General features: G+C 40.7%; 1 protein-coding gene across 1 annotated transcript in view; it reads left to right on the top strand.

The window, feature by feature from the left end:
* Positions 1-23,975, top strand: part of FRAS1 (Fraser extracellular matrix complex subunit 1) — a 470,770-nt gene that overhangs the window by 129,448 nt on the left and 317,347 nt on the right.

Here is a 23,975-nt window from a genome sequence, read left to right as displayed (position 1 = left end):
TGTTGTAGCTTGATTTTCAGCATGCCTTGAATATATATATATATATACACACACACATATATATATGATAAATATATATATTTATCTTCAAGTATGGAAGGCCAAAGTGATAATCTTTTTCTGTCTTCCCCAAATGTTCTGTTTTCAAGCATTCCTTTCTCTTCAACATAATGAGTTCTCAGTAATGATTTGAACTTTGTTCACACTTTTTTGACCTCAGAGGTATTCTTATTGCATTTGCACAGGGCATATATTTCATTGTGGCTTTTATTATCTGCCTTTGTGTCTGCCTCTCCTCCCTGGGGTCAGGGATTATGTCTTATCCTTTTCTGGTGTTGGTGGGAAGAATGGTGCTTTTCACAAAGTCGACACTCAAGAACTGTTACTTTGATGAAATGCTTATGTAGTAAATATGAGGATTGTATAGTTATTTTATTAAGTACCAATTCCAAAAGCATGAAGTTTTTGATGAATTAGAAGTTAGGTAAAGAACAGAATACTAGTTAATTGGAACCATAAGATTTCAGAAAGTGTATGGAATTTTAGAGAAAATTGAGACTTTAGCCCAATCTTTTTGTTTCACAGATGGGGAATCTTGACTTGCTTTGGATAAGAAACCCGTGGGTCATGCCCTTCCATCTTTCAGTGCTTTGACTAGAGAGCTGAGGAACTGGCCTATGAGAAACCTGTTGTCAAGTTAATTCTCAGAGGTTTATAAGGCTCTGAGCTCTCACTCCATATCCACCCCTTCACACAGGATGTGCATGAATTCTGATGCTCGACTCAGCCAATTGCTTCTGAAAATTGTAATATTAAAGACAAAATAAAGTTACCTTTGTAGCCTAATGCCTGCTCATTTTAACTGACTACAAAGCCAGGATTTAACATGTCACTGATGAGGAAAAAAGGTGTCAAAAATGCAAACAGCATTGAAGATATTTTTGCAAACTTCTGGGGCCTCTCTTATGAGGATTCAGTGTGAGTTGAGAGAAAAGGGGGAAGAAATAAAAAAGAAAATAAATATTTATTTATAGGTCATGTTAGGGGGCATGACCACATATCCATACCTTGTTGCGTTTATTAGGTCAACAATCCTTTAAGACCCTGGGTCTCAAACAAGGGATGACTTTGCCCAACAATCCTTAAAACCAGTGGGTTTCAAACAGGGATAGACTATCCAACCCACCCTCCAGCCTCCAAGACTTTTGGGCAATGTCTGCAAACATTTTTGGTTGTCACAGCTGGGGTGTTACTTTTGGCGTCTAGTGGATAGAAGCTATGGATGCTACCATACACACTACCGTACACAGGACAGCCCCCACCACAGACAGTTTTCCAGCCCCAAATGTCAATAGTGCCATGGTAGATTAACCCTGTAAACTAAATATCATATTGTCTTCATAGTTATAGATGAGAAAATGGAGGCTCATGAGTGGATTGAACTTTTAACCCCTGATTTCTCAACTTTTCCAAACTCATGCCCCCTCGTTAAGCCCACTCTCTGGATGGAGCAGTGACTCCCAAACCTGGGTTTGCATAAGCGTTGACAGGGAGCTTCTTAAAATTAAGTTCTTTAAAAGTCAGTTTTCTGGGCTGAGTGCCATGGTTCATGCCTGTAATCCCAGCACTTCGGGAGGCTGAGGTGGGTGGATAACTTGAGGTCAGGAGTTCGAGATCAGCCTGGGCAACATGGTGAAACCTTGTCTCTACTAAAAATACAAAAATTAGTAGAAGGAGGCACATGCTTCTAATCCCAGCTACTCGGGAGGCTGAAGCAGGACAGTCTCATGAACTGGGCAGGCGAAGGTTGCGGTGAGCCAAGATGGCACCATTGTACTTCGACCTGGGTGACAGAGCAAGACTCTGTCTCAAAAGAAAAACAAAAAAATCAGTTTTCTGGATCCACCTCTGGGATTCTGTTTTAGTTGGTCTGGTGTGGAACATGGAACCCACATGTTTCATCAAACTCCTGAGCTCCCACACCCACATGTTAAGCACTGCCTCAGGCAAAGGGGTCACTATCTATGTACTGATTGGCCTTGTGGCCACGATCTAGTGTTTGGCTACTTCTGCTTTGCTCTGGTTTCCCTCCTCTTGACCATCACATCTCCCCTGCTTCTGGCTGTGCCTGGGGTAGTGAGCTGGGCTTTCTTAGTTGTGGATGTGAATGTTCCAGAACATACTGGGTGAACCAAGCTATCATTTAAAAAAATTAAGAGTGTTGCTTGGTACTTAGGGTATTGAAAATAATAATAGGCCCATTTCATAATGCCAATTTTGGGAGAAATGACAAATTTCCTGTAGGGTCAGTCAGACTGGTTTGATTTATTTAACAAATGTTAATTGAGTGCTTCTTCTGTAGCCATTGGGAATTTCATCACACTATTTCCAGGCAATAGTGTATGATAAAATGGGGTAAGTGTGGGTGGCTGTTAGGAACTGGGAGCCCTCTCAATGAATGATGGAGGGACTTACAGGTAACTAAGGGATAAAGAAACTGAGGATAAAAGATGGTACAGCCAATCCTCATTATTTGTGGATTCTGTATTTGCAAATTTACCTACTCAACTAAAATTTTTTTGTAACTCCCAAATCAATATTCACGGCACTTTTGTGGCCATTTGTGGACATATTCAACATAGGGAAAAATTTGAGTCTCTTGAAACACTCGTTCTCAATTGAGGTCTAACAAAGTGGCATTGTTTCTTCTTGTTTCAGCTCTTCTCTCTTCTTTTTTTTTTGGATGGAGTTTCGTTCTTTTTGCGCAAGCTGGAGTGCAATGGTGTGATCTCAGCTTACTGCAACCTCTGCCTTCTGGGTTCAAGCTGTTCTCCTGCTTTAGCCTCCTGAGTAGCTGGGATTACAGGCACCTACCACCACACCCAGCTAATTTTTTGTATTTTTAGTAGAAACGGGGTTTCACCATGTTAGCCAGGATGGTCTTGAACTCCTGACCTCAGGTGATCCGCCCGCCTCGGGCTCCCAAAGTGCCGGGATTACAGGCGTGAGCCACCACACCTGGCCTCTTCTTGTTTCATACTGTAGACAAGTACCCTTTCTGTGGTCCATTTTGTGCTCTAACTTTTCACATCTTCGTTAGTGATCTTACTGTTTAAAATTGTCCCCAAAGATAGTGCTAAAGGGCTGTCTAGTGTTCCTGAGTACAGAAAGGCTGTGATATGCCTTACAAACACTTGTTAGGTAAGCTTCATTCAGGCATGAATTATAGTGCTATTGGCCATGAGTTCAAAGTTAATGAATTGACAATATATATTAAGTAAGGTTCTTTAAACAGAAGCACACATAAAACAAGGTTATATATTGATCAGTTGATGAAAATGTTGTGATCAGAGAGAGGCTCATGGAATCCCAAGCCTATATTTCCCCTAGGAGCAGTGGTTCTGTATTTGTTAAGTCAGTGTTTGTGGTGACGTTTTAGAATGAAAGTACCATGAATAACGAGAATCAGCTCTATATGGACTAGCTAAACATCTGTAGAATGGAGTACTGTGCAGTCATGTTACAGAACTGTCAGGGAAAGACTTTCATTTGCCTGAGATAAAATGAGTGGTGCTTTCTCAAAGTAAATGTAGCTAATCTCCATTCCTACAGAGATTGCAATTATAGAGTAAGAGAACTGCTAACTAAAGGAATAAATTACAGTAAAACTTTCTCTTTTAAAGGCATTATTATCAAAGAGATTTAAGGGCTATTTGGTTCATTTTCAAGAACCAATATGAGTGTCTGGACTGATTTTTGGGATCATTATTATGAAGCTTTATAAATCTTGCCCTGGCTTTTACCAGGGATATTTCCCCTTTTCATAGTCCACAAAGTGTACCATATGGAGAAGACCATTTATATTGACTAACTTTGAACTATTTGGATTATGTGTTCTTTAAAATTCAAAATGTTATGTCTGATTTGGAGTTTTTAAGTGAAAAGAATAAAAGACATCACTACAATGAAAGCAAATTATGGGAAACTTCTAAGCACAACTTGATATGTTTTGAGCCGTGTCTTCTTCTTTACATTTTTCACTTTTTTTCTATATTTTTGGGGATCAGCGACAGATACTAGTTTCCAGCAGGGCATAGTTGTTAAGGAGACTCTGCTTAGGAAGTCCCCAAATGCACGATGAAGGGCATTTGCATTTTGCTCTGTTTCCTAAGCTCCAGGGGACTTGCTGGGGGGTGGAGTTTGAGGTGGGAATAGGAGTCCCTGACAATAGTCAGATGTAATGTTGAGTCCATGAGTGACAAGGGATGGAGCGCCACTGAAAAGAGAAGAGCAGTTAAAAGGGTAGTCATCCCAACCAGTTGGATTCTTCCTCTTTCTTTCTTTCTTTCCTTTTTTTTTTTTTTTTTTTTTTTTTTTTTTTGAGACAGGGCCTTTCTCTGTTGCTCAAGCTGGAGTGTAGTGGTGTGATACTGGATCACTGCAGCCTGGAGCTCATAGGCTCAAGCAATTCTCCTGCCTCAGCCTCCTGTGTAGCTGGGACCACAGGCATGTGCCACTACACCCAGCTAATTTTTTGTAGAGAAAGGATCTCACTTTGTTGCCAAGGCTCATCTTGAACTCCTGGGCTCTAGTGATCCACCCACTTTGGCCTCCCACAGTGCTGGGATTATAGGCATGAGCCACTGCGTCCAGCCTAGACTCTTTCGATGTGATAAAACGTCTCTCTGAAAGAGAAATGTTCTTTCAAATCTGTATGTGAATTACTTGAATCAGCAACTCTAACCAATGTGTAACCTAGTTACTGCTGAACTGTCAGGTTGGGAGTAGAAAAGAGAAATTTTAAAATAGCGCAGAAGGCTGGCCCAGTGGCCTGGAGAACTTGTGATGATTAAAACCTAAGCTTCCACTCCGAGAGGGGGGTCTGGGAGCAGCAGCAGGAAGAGGGGAGGGGAGAGAACAAAGGCACATTTTGCTGCCTTTGCTGTGGCAAGTCTGGCTCAGACTGCTAAGACTACTCACTGCAGTCTGGCCTCTCACTGTAACTGAATGACGCCTGTTTCACCAAGGCAGTCTCTGCCCCTCCTGCTTGAGAAGAAGCCTGAGAAAGGAAGAGGAAAAGGGTCTGCCGGGTTCTTGGACAGACCTTTCATCCACTGTATATGGAATTCTAAAGGCAGTAGTTAGCGGACAACTTAATATTTTCAAACTGAAAATCACAAACATGCTACCTGTGACAGGCTGAGTAATGGCCCCAAGTTGTTCATATCTCAATCACATAGAACAGTGTGTAATTCTTATGTGGCAAAAGGGACCTTGCAGATGGGATTAAGATAAGGATCTTGAGATAGGAGTTAGAGTGTCCTGGATAGTCAGATGGGCCCAGTCATGTAATCACTAGGGTCCTTTAAGGAGGGAGGCAGAGGGAGTTATACTACAGAGGAGAAGATGATGTGATGATGGAAGCAACGACTGGAATAATGTGCCATGACGATGGAGGAAGGGGCCATGAGCCAAGGAATAGAGGGGGCCACTTGGAGCTAGAAGGGCAAGGAGACAGGTTCTCCCCTTGGAGCTTTAAGAAAGAACCTGACCAGCCGACACCTTGACTTTAGCCCAGCTAAACCAATTTCAAACTTCTCACTTCCAGGACCATAAAATAATACATTTTTTGGTGTTTTCAGCCACTACATTTGTGGCAATGTATTCCAGCAACCTTAGGAAACAACCACGCCATCGCTAAGGGTGTTTTTATAATACTGTAGTTATATTATTTCCCTTTAGAAAAGTTAGTTCACATAATATTTGTGAGAATACATCTCTTGTGCAAATGTTCCCTCGTATTTCATCTTTTCTTTAACAGTAACTAAACAATCAACTTATTTAAGCATTTTAAGAGGAATGGCTGGGAAGAATCCTAAAATTGTGGCATTCAAGGGGACCTGGGGAAATTTTAGTCGAACCCATTTTATAGATGACTTAACTGCGTGCGAAGTCTTGGCCAACTGACTTCTAGACTAATGGAGTAGAAGACAAAGCCTGGGACCTGCTGTCCCTCTTTCTGCTCTTGGGAATTTCCTGCTTCCTTTGTGGAAATGGTTCCACCCTTATCAGTTGCTGCCACAGGTGATTGTGACCTTTCTGAAAGCGCTGGCTGGCGGCAATGGGGCCTGGTTATCCTGAGGTGTGCTCAGGTGGAGCTCTTTTTAAAATAGGCACCAGTTGAGATAAAGCTACCTTTAAAAATTATGCCAAATGCATAGTTATCACCAAAGGACTGCAGTGAATACTATGATGTTTAAAGCCTTCATTGAGAAATGGAAGGACTTTTCTCTGAAGCCACCCATTAAGCCTTGTAATCCAATCCTTGCAAAGTCTGGAAATGAAATGGAATGTCCTACACTACTTCAGTTAAAACTTTTTCTTCTTCTTTTGTTGTATTCTTTTGGAGACTAATCCAAGGAGAATAAGAATGCAGCAGAAGTCAGTCTTGCCAAAGTGACTATAATACTCCCAAATCTGAGACTTAATTAGAACCTGTGATTACTTTTAAATTGCTGTCTCAGATAAATTAAAGTTTGTAAGGAATATTTAGGGCTACAGATACAGGAAAGCTTTTAAAGCAAAGTACTTTTTTCCATTTAGATGAGAAAAGTATAATCATGGTTCCTCTACATATTTCAAAAATAATGTAGAAATACTGATCTAAAAGTTCTTGTTTTTAAAGGGGAAGAGGGAGATATAGTAATGATAGATACTTGCTTCTAGTAGGCTCCATAATCCTCTCAATCATCTATGAGGCAAATATTATTATTTTATTTCACTTGTCAAGAAACTGTAATAGGTCAGTGAGCTAAAGTAATTAGCAAAGTTACAGGGAGCAGTTTGAAAAGAATCCAGGTCTCAGGATTACAGATTGAGAAATCAAGCTCTTGTAACTTCTTTGAATCTGGTGTTCTTTCCTCTGCATTCAAGGTCCTTTGCAGGGTGAGTAAATACATGAGGCAAAATGCGCCTTCAAGCCTTCCCAATTCAGGTCTTTTAGAATGAAGACATGATTTCATGGATACATTTTTGATCATGGCGGACGGCAGGCAGGACTAGATTGCAACTCCCACTTGGACAGACAGAGCTGTGTGTGGAGACTCGCACTGTGAACCTTCGCTCCAGAACTACTACAGGAAGAAACCAGGAAAGCCGAGAGAACCCACATACCCTCTGAAGGAAGTGGATAGCTCCTGTAGGACCCAGAAGACACCGCAAATATGCTGGTATCCATGGCTGAGAGACCTACAGATGGTTCATATCACAGGATTCTGTGCAGACAAGCCCCAGTACCAGCCTGGAGCCTGGTAGACCAACAGGTTGGGTAGACCAGGAAGAGAGATAACAATCACTACAGCTTGTCTCTCAGGAAGCCACATCCCTAGGAAAAGCGGGAAAGTACTACATCAAAGGAACATCTCCTGGAACAAAAGAATCTGAACTGCAGCCTTGAGCTCTAGATCTTCCCTCTGACGTAGCCAACCCAATAAGAAGGAATCAGAAAAACAAATCTGGTAATATGACAAGGCAAAGTGCTTTAACACCCCCTCAGAATCACACTAGCTCACCAGCAATGAATCCAAACCAGAAGAAAACTGTGAATTGCCAGAAAAAGAATTCAGAAGGTCAGTTATCAAGGAGGCACCAGAGAAAGGTGAAGTGCAATTTAAGGAAATAGGAAAAATGATACAAGAAATAAGGGCAGAAATTTTCAGTGAAATGACATAAATAGAAAACACTCAAAACTTCAGGAAATAAAGTACATATTTAGAGAAATGCAAAGTGTTTTAGAAAGTCTCAGGAATAATAAATTTTTATTTATCATTAAATAAATAGTAGAACTGTTTTTCAAAACTTCATTGTTTATTTACTTATATTAAATTTTTTCTACATTATAATTTATCAAAAAAGTAATACATGCTTATTGTAACAAGTATTCAAGATGATGTTAAAACTTTGCATATTTTTCCATAACTTTTCCTAAGTTCATACAATATAGAATTCTAGGGATTGTGTGTATCAGATCACACCTGTAACCCCAGCACATTGGGAGACCAAGGCAAGTGGATCGCTTGAGTCCAGGAGTTCAAGACCAGCCTGGGCAACAAAGTGAGAGACCCTGTCTCTACAAAATAAATAAATAAATAAATAAATAAATAAATAAATAAATAAATAAATAAATAAGTCAGGTGTGGTGACACATGCCTGTGGTCCCAGCTACATGGGAGGCTGAGGTGGGAGAATTTCTTGAGCCAGGGAGGTAGAGGCTGCAATGAGCTGTGATCGTGCCATGACACTCCAGCCTGGGCAACAGAGCAAGACTCCATCTAAAAAAAAACAAAAAAGACAAAGTATAATTCTTTTTACAGAAAATCCTTACCTAATTTAGGTCATACTGAAAAGAGGAAAATGAATTATAGTTTTTATACCCATTATATATGTAAGTTCATGCTCCAAAAGCACCACAAAGAGTTTGCTCTCTTCAGTAGTTAACCCTGGAGGTTGCATGCACTGGTGGGCCTCTTCCCCTCTGGCTTCCAGTTGGGCGTAAGCAATGGGAGATACCACAGGAGACTGAGGGGTGGCAGGAGAGTGAGGTAGGGATATTTATTCCCCCAGCTTGCTCCCTCTGGTTGGGTGGCTTCCTCTGTCCCCAAAAGACCACAGCTCTTTTGGGTTCTGGAACTGTTCTCCTTTACATCTGTTCAGACCTAGTAGTGCTAATGACTATCTCTGTTTGCCTGGGGCTTCCTTTACCCTACCTACACCTCTGTCAACAGTCTATCTCTTACACTGTCCTTGGGTCCCCAGTTGGAGTGAGCCATCTATTTTCTGCCCTTTTCTCTGAGGTTTGTGCATTTCTGTGGTTCTGAGGGCAGATCCTTAAACTCAGGATCTCCCTGGCTAACTCATCTATAACTGCAAGGATCATAGCAGCAGGATCATATGGAAACTGACCTTTGAAAATAACTGCTCTTAATTAAAAGGAGTATTTGATCCTGAGTAAATTGTCAAGGAGGCTAATTTCATTTACCTTCTTTACTGTTGACCTGCCTCTCAAATGAACTGACAGCCAGAGCAGCCTGTTGACTCTGCACTCTTTAGCTCCCTGTGCCAGAGTTCCTATGGTTCTCAGGCTGTGTACTGTCTGGGGTTCAACTAGCAGAGTCACCTAAGCTCTTTACTCTTCTTGACCCAGCCTCTGCTGAGCTCCTTACCTGCCTCATCTCTTGCTAGTCTCCCTCACCCTTCATGTGGTGGTAGCACACAGCACACTGCTATTCCACTTCACACCCCAGGACCTGTGTTCCTGCACTTCCTCTTTCTGGAACAGCTGCTTCTCCCTCCTTCCCTCTTTCCTAGCCCTCACAACTCTCTTTTATTTAATCTGTCTAATAGCTTCCAAGACTTAATCTGGGACCACCTCCCAGAAGTCTGTTTCCCCAAAGCTGGGTTGAAGGCCCTGGTCTCTGTTCTCATTCTAAACCACTCATATCTCGGTGATAGCCTGTATCACCTTGCATGTAAATTAGCCACTGTGATAAGCTTTGTATTTAAATGTACTGTTCATTCTCCCACCAGACTCTATCAGGCCTAGGTCTGTATCACTTTGGAGTCTCAGCACCAAATACAGTGTCTGGTGCGTAGTGAGTAGACACACATCTCTTACGAAAGTGCCCTGATTTGTAATAAATGACAGTTATATTATCAGGCTTTCCTGACTTCCACAGAGTGTGTCAGCTTTTGCTTTGCCTTCCTCTGCCCCAAGCTTTTCATATCTCAGGGACACTTGCATGTCCTGAGAAGTTGGGGCCATAAGGATGGTTCATGTGTCATTGTCCTGCCCTTGTCTATGAGAAGGATGATACAATTATGGAAAATAGGTTTGCCTGGTATGGCAGCATCTGAGACAGAGAAGGTAAGTGAATTATCTATGTCTATACAATCATCACAGAACAGGGGAATTGTAGGTGTTGGAGCTCCTGGCAGAAATCAATGGTTGTTAAGTTATAAAATCACAGGCCCTGTTAGGTGGCAGTGCCTCCAGAGAAGCAGTAAGCTACTTTCTTCCTGCTTGTGCAACGTGGGGAGTTTATGGGCACCCCATGTCCACACCCCCCGAGGCTTCATTTCCCTTTACTGAGGTGCATATGGTGTTGGACATCATGGCCTCCCCATAGGGAAAGATGGTAATTGTTGGCAAAGAAAGGCAGTGTGGATATCCAAGTGCTTACATTATAGTGAGAAGTTTCCTCTTGAAAGTTATTGCCTGACATAACTAATAGATATTTATAGAAGTTGGGGCAAGGGTTATTTCAGGAGGGGATGGGTTATAGACAGGGAAAGGACATGAAGGTAACTTCTGGGTGTTGGAAAGTTTATCTATGGAAACCTGTGTGGTGGTTGCATGACTGTCTAAATGTGTAAAAGTATTGTTGAGCCATGCACTGAAGACAGGTGCACCTATCCACCCTATAGAGAAATGCCATCCTTTGATATATTTTTAAAAAGAAGTCAACTTGTGAAAGTTTATATATGGCCATTGAAAAAGCAGGGAGGCAGGAGGCTGATTCTGACACCTAATAAAAGGGGCTATGACTAAAATGCTGCCTTGGAACTTGTGTGCTCATTGAGCTAACACAGATCTATGGAGAAGGCATGGGGAAAGCCAAGTTTGGCAAGCAGTTGTCTGAGTCCCTGTCTTCTCTAGCTGCCTTCCAAGGGCTGTTCACCTGGACCACCCAGCATGGGCCCAGGAGCTTGGGAAGTTGTTTCACTTCACCAAATTGTTCCTTGGACTTGGACTCAAGTAAAGTTCTGACATTAAGTAATCCCCTCTTTAAAAAAAGTTGTGGTAATATATGTACAGCATAAAATTTGCCATTTTAACTGTGTAATTCAATGGCATTAATCACATTCATGGTGTTGTGCAACCGTCACCATTATATGTTTCTCAATTTTTTAAATCATCCCAAACAGAATCCCTGTAACCATTAAGCAGTAACTTTCCACTCTCCCCTCCCTCCACCTCTGGTAACCCCTCATCTACTTTCTCTCTCTCTCAAAATTTGCCTATTGTAGATATTTTATAAATGGAATCATACAAGATCTGCCATTTTGTGTTTGGCTTACCTCATTTAGTATGTTTTCAAGGTTCATCTGTGTTGTAGCATGTATCAGAACTTCATTTCCTTTTATGACTAATATTCCATTGGATGTGTGTGTGTGTGTGTGTGTGTGCATTCATTCATCTTTCATTCATTCATCTTTCATTCATTCATCTTTCATTCATTCATCTTTCATTCATTCATCTTTCATCTGTTGAAGAAACGTGGGTTGTTTCACATTTTGGCCATTGGGAATAATTTTGCAGTGAATGTTGGCTAAGTAATACTTTTAAAAAGTATGTAAAATTTGAAAATTGTCACCTTTGCAAATTCTTGTTTGTCCTTCAAGTCTCATCTAAAATGTTACCTTCTCTGTGGAACCTTCTGTGACCTCCTTCCTCTTGCATTCACTGCATTTTGTGCATTACCTCTTCCCTTCCTGTAGGCCTGGGGTAGTAGGGCCTCTTGTCTGAAGATGTGGACTGTGCATGTACCCCCAAAACCAAGTCAAAGGAGCTTAAGAAAGGGAGAGGCTGGTAAATCGAAGGAGTCAGTCTGAATAGATCATCTGCACAAAGGCAATAAAGGTCTGTCCTAAGGCAAGCAGAGAATAAGAATGCAAGGATATTAGGATTTGGAAGCAAACCTGACCTTTACTTCTTTGAAAGTGGTGTGGGGCAAACCTAGGGATAGAAAAGTCTCCACAACTGCACTTATTTATTCCTTATGTTCATGCCTTTTACTATACCACATCTCACACATTCACAGGGTCAAACATGTGATGTCAACTTAGAATTTCCAATACTGAGCTTAGCACATAATAGGTACTTGAATTCACTGAAATATAGATTCTACTTACTGTGACTGAGCAAATAACAGTGGCTTATGTGCTAAAGTTGAATTCCCTGAGAAATAAGTTCTGGAATGGAAATTGATATGTAAGTGTTTTATTGGAGAGTGTTCTTGGGGAAAACACTATGAGTATCAGGGAAGCAAAGCTGAGCAGAGAGAGAAGGTACATTGTGACACAGTCACAACAGAGGCTTCAGCCAATCACATGGGAGCTCTGGAGTTGGGATGGTGACTCCTAGTTGGCCGTGCATCTAGGCAAAGGAGCCAGGGTTTTGCACCTCCTTATGGACTAGTCTGTGGATGCAGGCTGATCCAGGGAGAAATAATATTGTGGGACACAGACCTCTTCAGCCACAAGCAATTCCTCCCCCACAATCCTGGCAGCTGGGAGGAGAAGGAGTATTTTCATCCCGAAGGGAAAGATCTAAGTGGCCTACCATGATTAGAATGTGACCCCACAATTTTGGAGACCCAAGTTCCTTCTGTTTTGTAGATCCGTACATCCCTCAAGGTTGTATGATCAACAAGGTTTGTCCCCACATTTGCATTGCAAGAGAAAGGGCAGAACGTGAACATATTTCTCTTCCTTCTATCATTCCTTCAAGTGCTTTCCACTTGGGCATGACCCAGAAGTTATACACACTGTTTCCATTGACTTAGCCATTGACTAAAATGCAGTCAGATGAACACACCTGCAGCAAAAGAGGCTGGGACATCATTTCTTTATTGTCTGTCTCTATAAAACACAAGTGAAGGAAACAAAATTATAACAGTAGTTATTTGGGGTCTTTTTTCATGTCTTATTTTCTACGTTTTCTGGAGTAAGCACATAGAGCTTTTGTAATCTGGACAAATATTATTAAAATGTATAAGAGATATACTTGACTGCTAGGAGAATATGGACCCTTAAAGGGTGTTTTTTTTTTTTTTTTTTTTTTTTTTTTTTTTTTTTTAACTGGATTCTGTATCAAATATGGAGACCACAGAGAGGAGGAAGTTGGTAGACAGTTGCCCAAAATGGCTTTAAATAATTTTTTAAATTCATTAACTCTGCAAACTCAAACAGGAAAACATTTTTCTCTATTGCTTTTGTTCAGTTTTCACTGGTCATCACCTCTCTGACTTGCCAAGGTCAAAAGTTAGTCACCTTCAAGTGGGGTGCTTTTTCAAGTTAGAAACACTTGTGTATAATTCTTGGGTCTCACATGTGCACAGTTAACTTTAATAGGTGGTAGGTTCATTATTTATGGTTGCCACTGAATTTAGCATGGAGCTGTAACTCGGGAATAAGGTCTGTGCATCTTCAGGAAAGTAGTTGGTTCTGGGGAATTTGATGGGAGGAGCTGACTTTTCTGCTGTGGCTCCTTTTGTAGACTGGATTGATGTAGCTGAAAACAGCAGAGGAGTAAGAGGGTAAAAATATCTCCTTTCTTAAATCTTGCTCCATCTCCTAGCCAGTACACTTGTGTTCTATGACTTGTTTAGGCAAAGGTACTGTTACATTCTATCAGTCATAAATCTTCTTGCTTAACTCCATAGCATCTTGTTGGGTTAGGAATTATCTAAATTCTGTATCTGTCTTGAAGTTATCAACAAGCCTGTCATAAATTGTTTTGCCACATGCACGTTTAACACATAAATCAACTTTTGAAAAATGTTTAAGCAAACACAGAAGTTGAGAGAATGGCATAATGAACCGCATGTAACCTTCATCTGGCTTCAAGAACTGTTAACATTTGCCAATCTTGCTTCATCTGCCTTTCCCATTTTTAATTTTTTAGCTGGAAATTTTTAAAGCAAATTCTTCATTGTAGCTGAACATCCTACATACATCTTGATAAAAGCAGCATAGTTTGTGGGTACCTCTCAGGTTTTCTTGAGATCTGCTTGTGAAAAGTGTTTTTGATTTTACAGCAGAAATTTCCCTCAAGCCAATAGGTTGCTTGTGCCAAAGCCAATTAATTTACTCATGCATAACTGAGAAAAACAGCCCTGTACTGTGTGCAAGTGAGTTGTGTAGCTTTACCTGGCTGTTGCTGGCTGTTTATTTTAATTTGTCTCCATGCACAGAACATTTGTAGCCAGTTCTATCTTGACAACCTTGGATGAACTGAGGGGCCCTTGTCATGGAATTAGGGGACAAAAACCAGCCTTCTTTGCACAAAGGCTGTCCTCCCAGTTGTTATGATCTAGGACCATAGTCTGTGTTCCTGGAGATTAATGACTATGTCAAAGGTGCCTTTCCCTCCATCTCTAAAGCAGTCAATCAGGAGCCAGTTGGTAAACCTGCCTTTCTGGATGCTAAGTGTCAAGGTGCAGAAACAAGTGAGGTTTGGGGTATACCTGATGCCTATCTCAGACATACTGTGTAACTTCACCCTGGTCTATAAAATGTTTGTTTTCAAAACATTTTAATTGTGGTAAAATACATATAACATAAAATTTACCATCTTTTTAATTATTATTATTATTATTATTATTATTATTTTGAGATGGAGTCTTGCTCTGTTGCCAGGCTGGAATACAATGGCGCGATCTCTGCTGTCTGCAACCTTTGCCTCCTGGGTTCAACCAATTCTGCCTCAGCCTTTCAAGTAGCTAGGACTACAGGTGCATGCCACCACACTCAGCTAATTTTTGTATTTTTAGTAGAGATGGGGTTCCGCCATGTTGGCCAGGATGGTCTTATCTCTTGACCTCGTGCTCTGCCTGCCTCGGCCTCCCAAAGTGCTGGGATTACAGGCATGAGCCACCGCACCCGGCCAATTATTTTTAACTGTACAGGTCAGTAGTGTTAAGGGTATTCACACTGTTGTACAACCAATCCACAGAACTCTTCATCTTGCAAAACGGAAACTCTGTATCTATTAGATAACTCCCTGTTTCCTTCTTCCCCAGTCCCCTGGCAACCCCCATTCTATTCTCGCTCTATGAATTTGACTACTTTGGGTATCTCATATAAGTGGAACCATACAGCATTTGTCATTTTGTGACTAGCTTATTTCACTCAGCTTAATATCCTCAAGATTCATCCAATTTGGAGCACGTATCAGAACTCTCCTTCCTAAGCTGAGTGATACTCCATTGTATGTACTGACTACATTTTGTTTATCCATTCCTCTGTTGACAGACACTTGGGTCGCTTCCACCTTTTGGCTATTGTGAATAATGCTGCTATGAATGTGGGTGTGCATAAAATATTTTTTAGTGAAAACTTCTTTCCTTATTCTGGAATTTAGTGCTTCTTATAGTTGGTGTCTTTCATTGGTCGAGTCCTTTCCTAATCTGTTATTGTAGAACCTGTAATGCTATGTCATTTCTCACAGATCCTGGGCTTTTTCTTTCCCTAACATCTGTGGCCACCACTTGGCACAGTGCTTGGGACATCGAATGTGCTTGGTAGATACTTATTAATCAATGAATGAATGAATGAACACAGTAAAATTAAATGGAAGGGAAACAAACAGTTGTTCTTTCCCATGAAATGGTTTATAACTCAGACTTGTCTAGATTTGCCCCAGAATGCTTCTCTTGCAAATATCTGGCCCATGTTCCCACTTAAATTAACTCAGTATAGATGAATATAACTATTATTCTTTGCATTTTTGGTCAAGATGCACAAACACAACCCATATCTCTTTTGCTGTATTTCTTTCCATAGTTTGAACTTAGCTCAACATATATTCACTATAAATAATTAAATCAGTGCATAGATACATGCCTAAGGGAATGATTTCATGAATGAGCCAACTAAGAATATATTATTTGGTGAGTGATCTATTTCTTGGAAACCCTCACTGTTATAGATAATACGGATAATAGGGAAGGAGAGGGGAACGGGTCATAGTTTATTTTCTCATTCCACAAATATCTGCAGTTCTGGGCCCTGGGGGTTCAGCAGTAAAGTGTTCTTACTCTTAGGCCCTTATCTTCCAGGGAGTGAAGCAGACATAAACAGAATGGTTTCCAGTTGTTTTTGGTGCCATGAAGCGAAATGGGAAGCTGTGATAGAGAATAATGTGGGTCTACATTGGATAGAGCAGTCAGGGAAGACTTGGATGAGGAGGTGGAATCTTAAGAGTGAGAGAAGCTGGGTCAGGAGAAGAAGGGAGAGACTGTGTCAGAGAAAAGAAACCTTCATGGCCACAGGAGAGTATGTTCAAGGAGATGACAGAAGATCAGTATGACTAAGGACACATAAAGGATGAGGCTGGAGCAATGTCAGGGGCCTGGCAGAACTGATGAGAAATTTAAGTTTTTTAGTCAGTCCTCTCCTCTCCCCTCTCCTCTCCACTCCTTTCCTCTCCTCTCTTCTCCTCTCCTCTCCTGTCTTCCTCTGTCTCTCTCTCTCTCTCTCTCTCTCTCTCTCTCTCTCACACACACACACACACACACACTAGTTGTATTTATGTTTATATTTTACCAAATGAAATATGATAATTCTGTCCATTCTGGTTTCTCTTCTCTTGGACTTTTAAGAAATTTGATTGATTTTGGAGAATACACACATAGGGAGAGGGGAACTATCTTAGAAGGGTCTATGCTTAAAATACAGCACACTAGGCTACCCCAAAGCTCTCTTTTTGTGCATAGAGGGTGGAAAGTCTGGGGTATATCTGGAAATATGCTCACATGTGCTGTGATTTGTTCAAATGATTCTGAATTGGAGAAGAGTAGACTATGCATTTCCCAAGTGCAATACAGTTCATTATGTAAGCATTGCAGCACCAAGCCAGGAGTGGACAGTTGCAGATTGTGTGGAGATGGATTGTCAAGTACATACTGTTTGTCTTATGATATCTGATCGAAACCTAGGTTCTGACCTAGCTCTTGGATCTTGTCTAATGGCTGATCTAAGAGAACTACTCTGTAGAATATTTGGATCCACTGTCATTCTGCCCCTACTCTTGAAATTGCAGAGAGTTAGCCCCAGAATCAGTCAAACCAGTCTTCCCAGAGGTATTGAAACAAATGCTGATCCAGTACTGTTCCAAACCCAGAGCCACCCGCTTGTCACCTGTGGGAAGGGATAAGAAACCAATTGGTTTGGGAGATTAGTGAGAAGGTGACACATGTAGGTTGCTTGCATCCAAATATTCTGAGTCTGCCTTCTCTGTGTGATTTTCCAAATATAAAATGTGATATTTCTTAGAAATGATCATTAAAACAAATTCTTTATCCTTTCAATTCACAAAAAATGAACTTGAAGTTTACAAAAGACACATTTCTTTCTATTCTTATAGAGGGAACATGGTATATTTTGGGATTCATTTTTCCCTAATATGGGATTTCAGCTCCAATATAATTCAGGAAGTACTTTTATGGTAATTATATTCTTTTGCTGGTTTTTCTCTTTCTCATCTTGGAGATGATTTTATTTTTTCATGCTATAAACCAAATGCTATTTAACGTTCTTATTAGGGAAGATCTATTAATATATCAGTGAATTGCAGCTCTACTTATACATCTATTATCAGAGTTAATTACTTGTTTGCTTAAGAATGAAGTTCTACTTCATTTAAGGCCATTTTTGTCTTTTAGCAAATGAATTCTATTTGAATTTTCTTGAGTATGTTTTATTTCACACCAAAGACCTATTTTAGAAAATCGAAACATTGAAACTTTTTTAAGACAACAAAAAATGTATTATCTGCTTATAAACAGTGGAAGTAGAACCACAAATAATATATTTCCTAATTGCTTTTTCTTTTAGACATAGCAACAATTGATCATGTGTAATGGAGATATCAGCCAGTTTCTAGGGCAGATAATACATATTATCAAACAAAAGTGTATTTTTAAAAAGCTTTGAAAAGAACCACCTGCCAGACCAGATTGATTAAGCATCTAAATAACATGTTGAATTTAAAATATATTTGTGTAAGATACCTGTTTCATCCTTGAGAAACAATAATAAACTTTGTTGAGAAGGTTGAGATTTCTCCAGAGTTTACTTGAGATGTCAGGATAAGTGATTGACTTGCTGCTACAAATTTGGAACTTAACATTTTGTTGGGCCTATTTTTGCTGCCTCTCCGTAGATAATAAACTTCGTGAAGGATTTTTTCATTGGCAGACGTTAGTTCCTTTTGTTTTCTCTGCAGAAAATAACTTGCTTTGCTCTGTGATAGGCAGGTATCCAAGTACTAATACTTTTCTTTTCAGTCTAGAATCAGGTAATGAAGGCCCATTATTCTCACTGACAGTGGGGATGACAGTCTTGCTAGTCACATATCCTCTAGTGCAACTCAAGGACAGGAATGGGGGCCGGAATTTTATCAGCAGGCTGAAGAGTCAGAGGGCAGGAGTGATGTGGACTGGAGTAGACGATTAACTCTTTGAAGACTCCTCTCATTTTATCATCTCCATATTGACCAGAATCCTTAACAATGTCCTCTCATTTATCCCTTTGAATGATACAGACACAACCTATTTTGTTGATTCATACTTTCTTCTGCTTTTTCTGATGCAGTAGGTTAGATGTTTGCAGACGATAGCTTGTGGGCCAAATTTAGTCTATGACTGGTCAAATTCAGCCAAGAATGGATTTTACATTTTTAAATGGTTTAAAAAATCAGAAAAGTATTTTGTGACACATGAAAATGATATGTCAGTACCCCTAAGTAAAGGTTTATTGGAACATAGCCATGCTGATTTATTTACATATTGTCTGTGGCTTTTTCTCTACAACTTTGACAAAGTTGAGTTTGCATAGTTGAGTAGTTACAACAGAGACCAAATGGCCCACAATGTCTAAGTTGAGACAAGTCCAGGCAGTTCTCAAAAAATATGTTGTCTACTCTGAGTACAGCTATAATCTTGTTCTTACCTGTAGTGGCGATTTTTCTGTATTGTGGAAAAGGAACCAAATGGAGAAAATTTTAGCACATTTCTCATGTTCTGTATAATCTAATTTCATTAATAGAACAATCAAAACAATAAAATATTACAGTCCATTCAGACAGTAAATCTTCTAATCCGAAGGAGTGAGACTAGTACAGCCTTTGATTGTACCTACTCTCTCTAGCCATTTATTTAGCAGCTCATCCCAAGAATATGGACATTTCTTATGAATGTTACTATGAACATTTCAAGAATACTAGTAGTATTTTTTTCTTTTTCTTTCTTTTTAAATAAATTAACACATGTTTATTAAAAAAAAAACTACAGGCTGGGTGTGGTGGCTCACAACTGACTTTGGGAGGCCAAGGCGGGCAGATGGCTTGAGCTCAGGAGTTTGAGACCAGTCTGGGTGACATGGCAAAACCCTGTCTCTACAAAAAATATAAAAATTAGCCAGATGTGGTGACATGCACCTGTAGTCCCGGCTACTTGGGAGGCTGAAGTGGGAGGATGGCTTGAGCCCAGGAGGCAGGGGTTGCCATGAGCTGAGATCACGCCACTGCACTCCAGCCTGGGCGACATAGCCAGACTCTCTCAAAATAATAATAATAGTAATAATAATGATGATATATAACCAGTTATGTTTTTTAACTCAGGAAATGGTAATATAGAATTTATTATAAAGGCTAAACATATCAAATTTCTTAAATGTTCTCCATTAGTATTTTAAGATTTTTTCCTCCTCTGTAAAACATCATTACTTAAGATAAATACTGTATGTACATAAAGCTAACTTGATGGTAAACAACTTCTGGGCTGATTATTGATAGTTGAAGTAAAATTACTTGAGGGTTTTTTTTTTGCATATGTATTAGAAACTTTAAAAAATTTGCATATGTTCTGTCTTTATTTATGCAGATCAGCTAAGTAAGATGCCATTTTCCGAGTTTATAAGAGCTGTTAGCTCAGAAATAAACCTGATGGTATGCCTTAGAAGGGACCCTCATTCCCCAAATGCTGTTATTTTCTACAAATACCCAAGTATCCTCGCCAGGCTTCATTTCATTCTTTGCATTGTGTGGCTCACCATCCTCCCATTTTTAGATGGGGCTCTTATTAAACCACTCTGTGTGTGTTGAACAATGTGGTTCAGGGACACATTGTTCTACAGAGAGTTTTGCAGCAAACCTGCTTTGCTAATGAATACTTCCTCTTTCCTATATTTGACATGAGGCTTTGGGACAAGGTCACAACACCCCTGTAAGTCCCATATTATGCGTCAGTCATGGGGCCAAAAATGGATAAAGACTGAAATAGTACATTTTGGATGAAGCCCAGGAAACAACTTATAGTGTTCACTCTGTCTTTAACGGAATCATTCCTCAACTGTACTGGAAGTCTCAGGTTTATCCTCAGTGTGGCCAGATAGAACTTTCCCTGTTAACAGTGTGTGTCATTAGCCTCGTATAAGCTCTGGAAGAATATGGATGAGCAGGTTCCATGGTTCCATCTGGACTATGTATTACCAGGCTCAAGGCGCTGGTTGATTCTGCTCAGCTCTGGAAGAGTTACGGAGTTATCAAGCCAGAACTTGGGAGGACTTCTGTGGAATCTATTGGAACACCACAGTGGGATTCACTAGGATTCTGGCACTGGTCAGCAAGTTTGAATGGTCCAGTTATTCAAAGTTGCTGGCTGCCCCCCTTTCCCCTTGCTGTCCACTGTGTGGTCTCCTGCTTAATTCATGCATGTGCATTTCATGTCACCGATGAGCACGTGAACTTCCCCAGAAACTCATTGTCCTCTATTTCCGTAACAGCTAACCATTAGTGGGGCTTTGCACACAGCGACTTACCTGTAAATATTGATTGCAGGGCAGAAAGAAAGGCTAAAAGTTCTCAGGAGAATGTTTGCCTATGCATGTATATGCTGGTAATGCTAATAAGTTCCAGCTAGACCTGGCAGTGAGTAAGTTCAGGGGCATCAATTTAATTTTCTTGCTATTAGTAAAACAAACAGTAGGTGGGATGGGTGGTAAGCTTAAATATCTCTGGTGCGCCATTTAAACCATCCATCCCACCTGTGGGTTGTCTGCAGCCTACTCTTTTGTTGCGGTGGGTCTCCTAATTTGCTTTTGAGTCCCTTTCATCTTATCATTGTTCTCGAAGGCACAGCACTGCAAACCACATAGAGGCCTTTCAACTGCCCCTGCATTTTGTTTTATTCAGCCAATTGACTAGTACTGTCAGCTAATTGGAGTGGAAATGTAAAATGAAAGCTGTATTATTCAGCTGCCAAGCCTCCTCACTTGGCAGGGAGTGGGTGATGCTGGTAATTGTACCAGAAGTGTAATTGCTCTGGGTTCTGCCTCTGGATTTAACAATGAACCCTGGGAGGGTCTTCCTCTGAGACACTTGATACCTGCTTCTTTTCAGTGGCTTCCTGGCAAACAGTGAGGCTGGAAGCAAATCGAATGAAGCATTTTTGTGTTGTTAGAGAATACAACCAGTGTGTATTTTGCTGACTGCGGGAGAGGATTGCTTGGTCTGAGTACTGAGTCAGTATGTCATCCCCATCAGAACTGGCAGTTAATTTCCTCTTGGTTTGGAACGGGGATGGGATCCACATCCCTGGGGATGAAGATGCTGAATTCACATGCCAGTTGTGGCCCATCGTGCCACGGCGTTCTTGAGAAAAATAGCCAATGCAGAACAGAAGCCCATTTTGTAAACTAGTTATAAATGAGGAAAGGTTTACATGTCTGGAGAGTTGAGTAGCTTAATGGAAAAATAAGGAAAGTAAAATGTTGATGATTAGTTGATCATTAAAGTTGATCATCTTGGTGGTTTAGGCCCAGGCAGCTTTCTTTTCTTTCTACTTTAATTCATTAATCTAATGACAGTAGTGAACAACACTTTAGGGTAGATTATGTTGGCTTAGTACATGCGAACATATGGTATAGGTACTTCCATTCCTCTTCTCAGCTTAACCCTGAGCCTGCGCAGACAGCAGTAATCTTTCCCATTTCACTTGCCAAACAGAGCTTCAGAATCCTCCTCAACATAGCACTTCAGATCACTATTTTCAGGGCTGGCATGTGTGTTAAAACCTATTTTTTATCTCTGACTTAGAAATTAGATTTCTGTAATATTACATTTAATATTATATTTCTATAATATTTCTGCTTTGAACCCAAGAAATGGAAATAGAAGCAGCTAAGCAATTCTTATACTCTTCTTATTTGCCAAGATGAAAGAGGTTGATTTGAATAGTGTGTAGTACAGTTTTGTTACTATATTATTATTATTATTTTATATCATGTGGCTTTATGGAAAGCTTCCTCAAACACTTCCAGTGGAGAAACTGTTTTTATTTCCTTGGAAGCTTAAGATCTTAGGAAGATATTGAGAGTCAGGCTGCTGAGACAGGGCCGGTGGCCCTTGAGGATCCCTGGTTCCCTCCCTCCCAGAAATCCTTACCAGCTAAAAAAAGACAGGCTATAGGTAATAGTGGCAGTCCAAGTCAATCAGATCTATTGATCAGTGGCTCAAACCTGGTGAGAGCTGTTCTTCCTGAAACCAGTATCACTTTTCATTTGAAAGATCGTGGTCCTTGACACCAATCAGTCCTACGTTCAAATCCTGGCTTCACCAGTTGTGTGATAACTGTCCAGACATTCTTTATGTTCTCGTTTTATAAAACAGTAGCGGTAGGGCCGGGCGCGGTGGCTCAAGCCTATAATCCCAGCACTTTGGGAGGCCGAGACGGGCGGATCACGAGGTCAGGAGATCGAGACCATACTGGCTACGGTGAAACCCCGTCTCTACTGAAAAATACAAAAAACTAGCCGGGCGAGGTGGCGCACGCCTGTGGTCCCAGCTACTCCGGAGGCTGAGGCAGGAGAATGGCGTAAACCCGGGAGGGGGAGCTTGCAGTGAGCTGAGATCTGGTCACTGCACTCCAGCCTGGGCGACAGAGCGAGACTCCGTCTCAAAAAAAAAAAAAAAAAAGCAACAGTAGCGGTAATAACTACTTCATAGTATTTTTATGAGGATTTAATGTCACATATAAATACACATGTATATGTATGTATGCAATACATCTATGTATGTAATATGCATATTACACCAATAATATACATGTGTATATATGTGTATGTAATAATCGCTCAGTAAATAGTAGCTATGAGGATGTGTGTGGGCATATAACTTTTGTTTTTTGAGGCAGAGTTCCACTTTGTTGCCCAGACTGGAGTGCAGTAGTGCGATCATGGCTCATTGCAGCCTCGACTTCCCAGTCTCAAGCAATCCCCCCACCTCAGCTTCCCATGCAGCTGGGACTGCAGGTGCGTACCACCGCACCCAGCTAATTGTTTATTTTTTGTCGAGATAGGGTCTCACTATGTTGCCCAGGCTGCTCTCAAACTCCTGGGCCCAAGTGATCCTCCTGCCTCAGCGTCCCAAAGTGCTGAGATTACAGGCATGAGCCACTGTGCCTGGCTGGCATACAACTTTTGTAATGACATTTTAAAATGTGGCTTGGGAGATTTTTGTGTTTGATTTTAAAAAGCAGTGTCTCTATGGAGATCATATTTTGGAAGGTACTCTTTCTAACTTGTTTGCACATTAGTAGTGGTCATATACTGAAATACACACAAAGGAAGAAATCCAGTGCATGATAAATTGCTTTACAAATTCCATGCGAGGGTGTACATTGATGACCTCTCTGAGAAACAGGTCATACAGGATGTGTCTGGAGCACAGGGAAGGTCTAAGGATGGATGTCTGAGAGCCTCTGTTCTACCCTGTGAGTGCTGAGCATGGTGCTAAGGAATCTCAGATGTGTTATCTGATATATCCCCATGACATTCCTCTAGGATTGATTTTGTTATTTTTGTTCTTTTTAAGAAAAAGAAAGTGGAAGCTTGGTCAAGATACTTACCTTGCTTATGGTTCTGGAATTGTTAAGTTGGGGAACTACATTTGAACTCAGAGTTACCTGAGTTTGTAATCCATCTCAGGATTATGGACCATGTGGGCTAATCTCTAAATTTCATGGAGGAGGAACCTGAGGCCCAGGGAGGTGGTTTATCTGGTTTACCCAGCTTGGTAAAGGCAGAGTCTGGGCCAGAATCCAGGTTCTGACTCCTGGTCCACGGCTCTTTTTCTA

Source organism: Rhinopithecus roxellana, chromosome 2 (genome assembly GCF_007565055.1).
Source record: "Rhinopithecus roxellana isolate Shanxi Qingling chromosome 2, ASM756505v1, whole genome shotgun sequence".
Taxonomy (NCBI): domain Eukaryota; kingdom Metazoa; phylum Chordata; class Mammalia; order Primates; family Cercopithecidae; genus Rhinopithecus; species Rhinopithecus roxellana.
The sequence above is the reverse complement of the archived record's forward strand: the minus strand, read 5'-3'. Positions and strand labels throughout refer to the sequence as shown.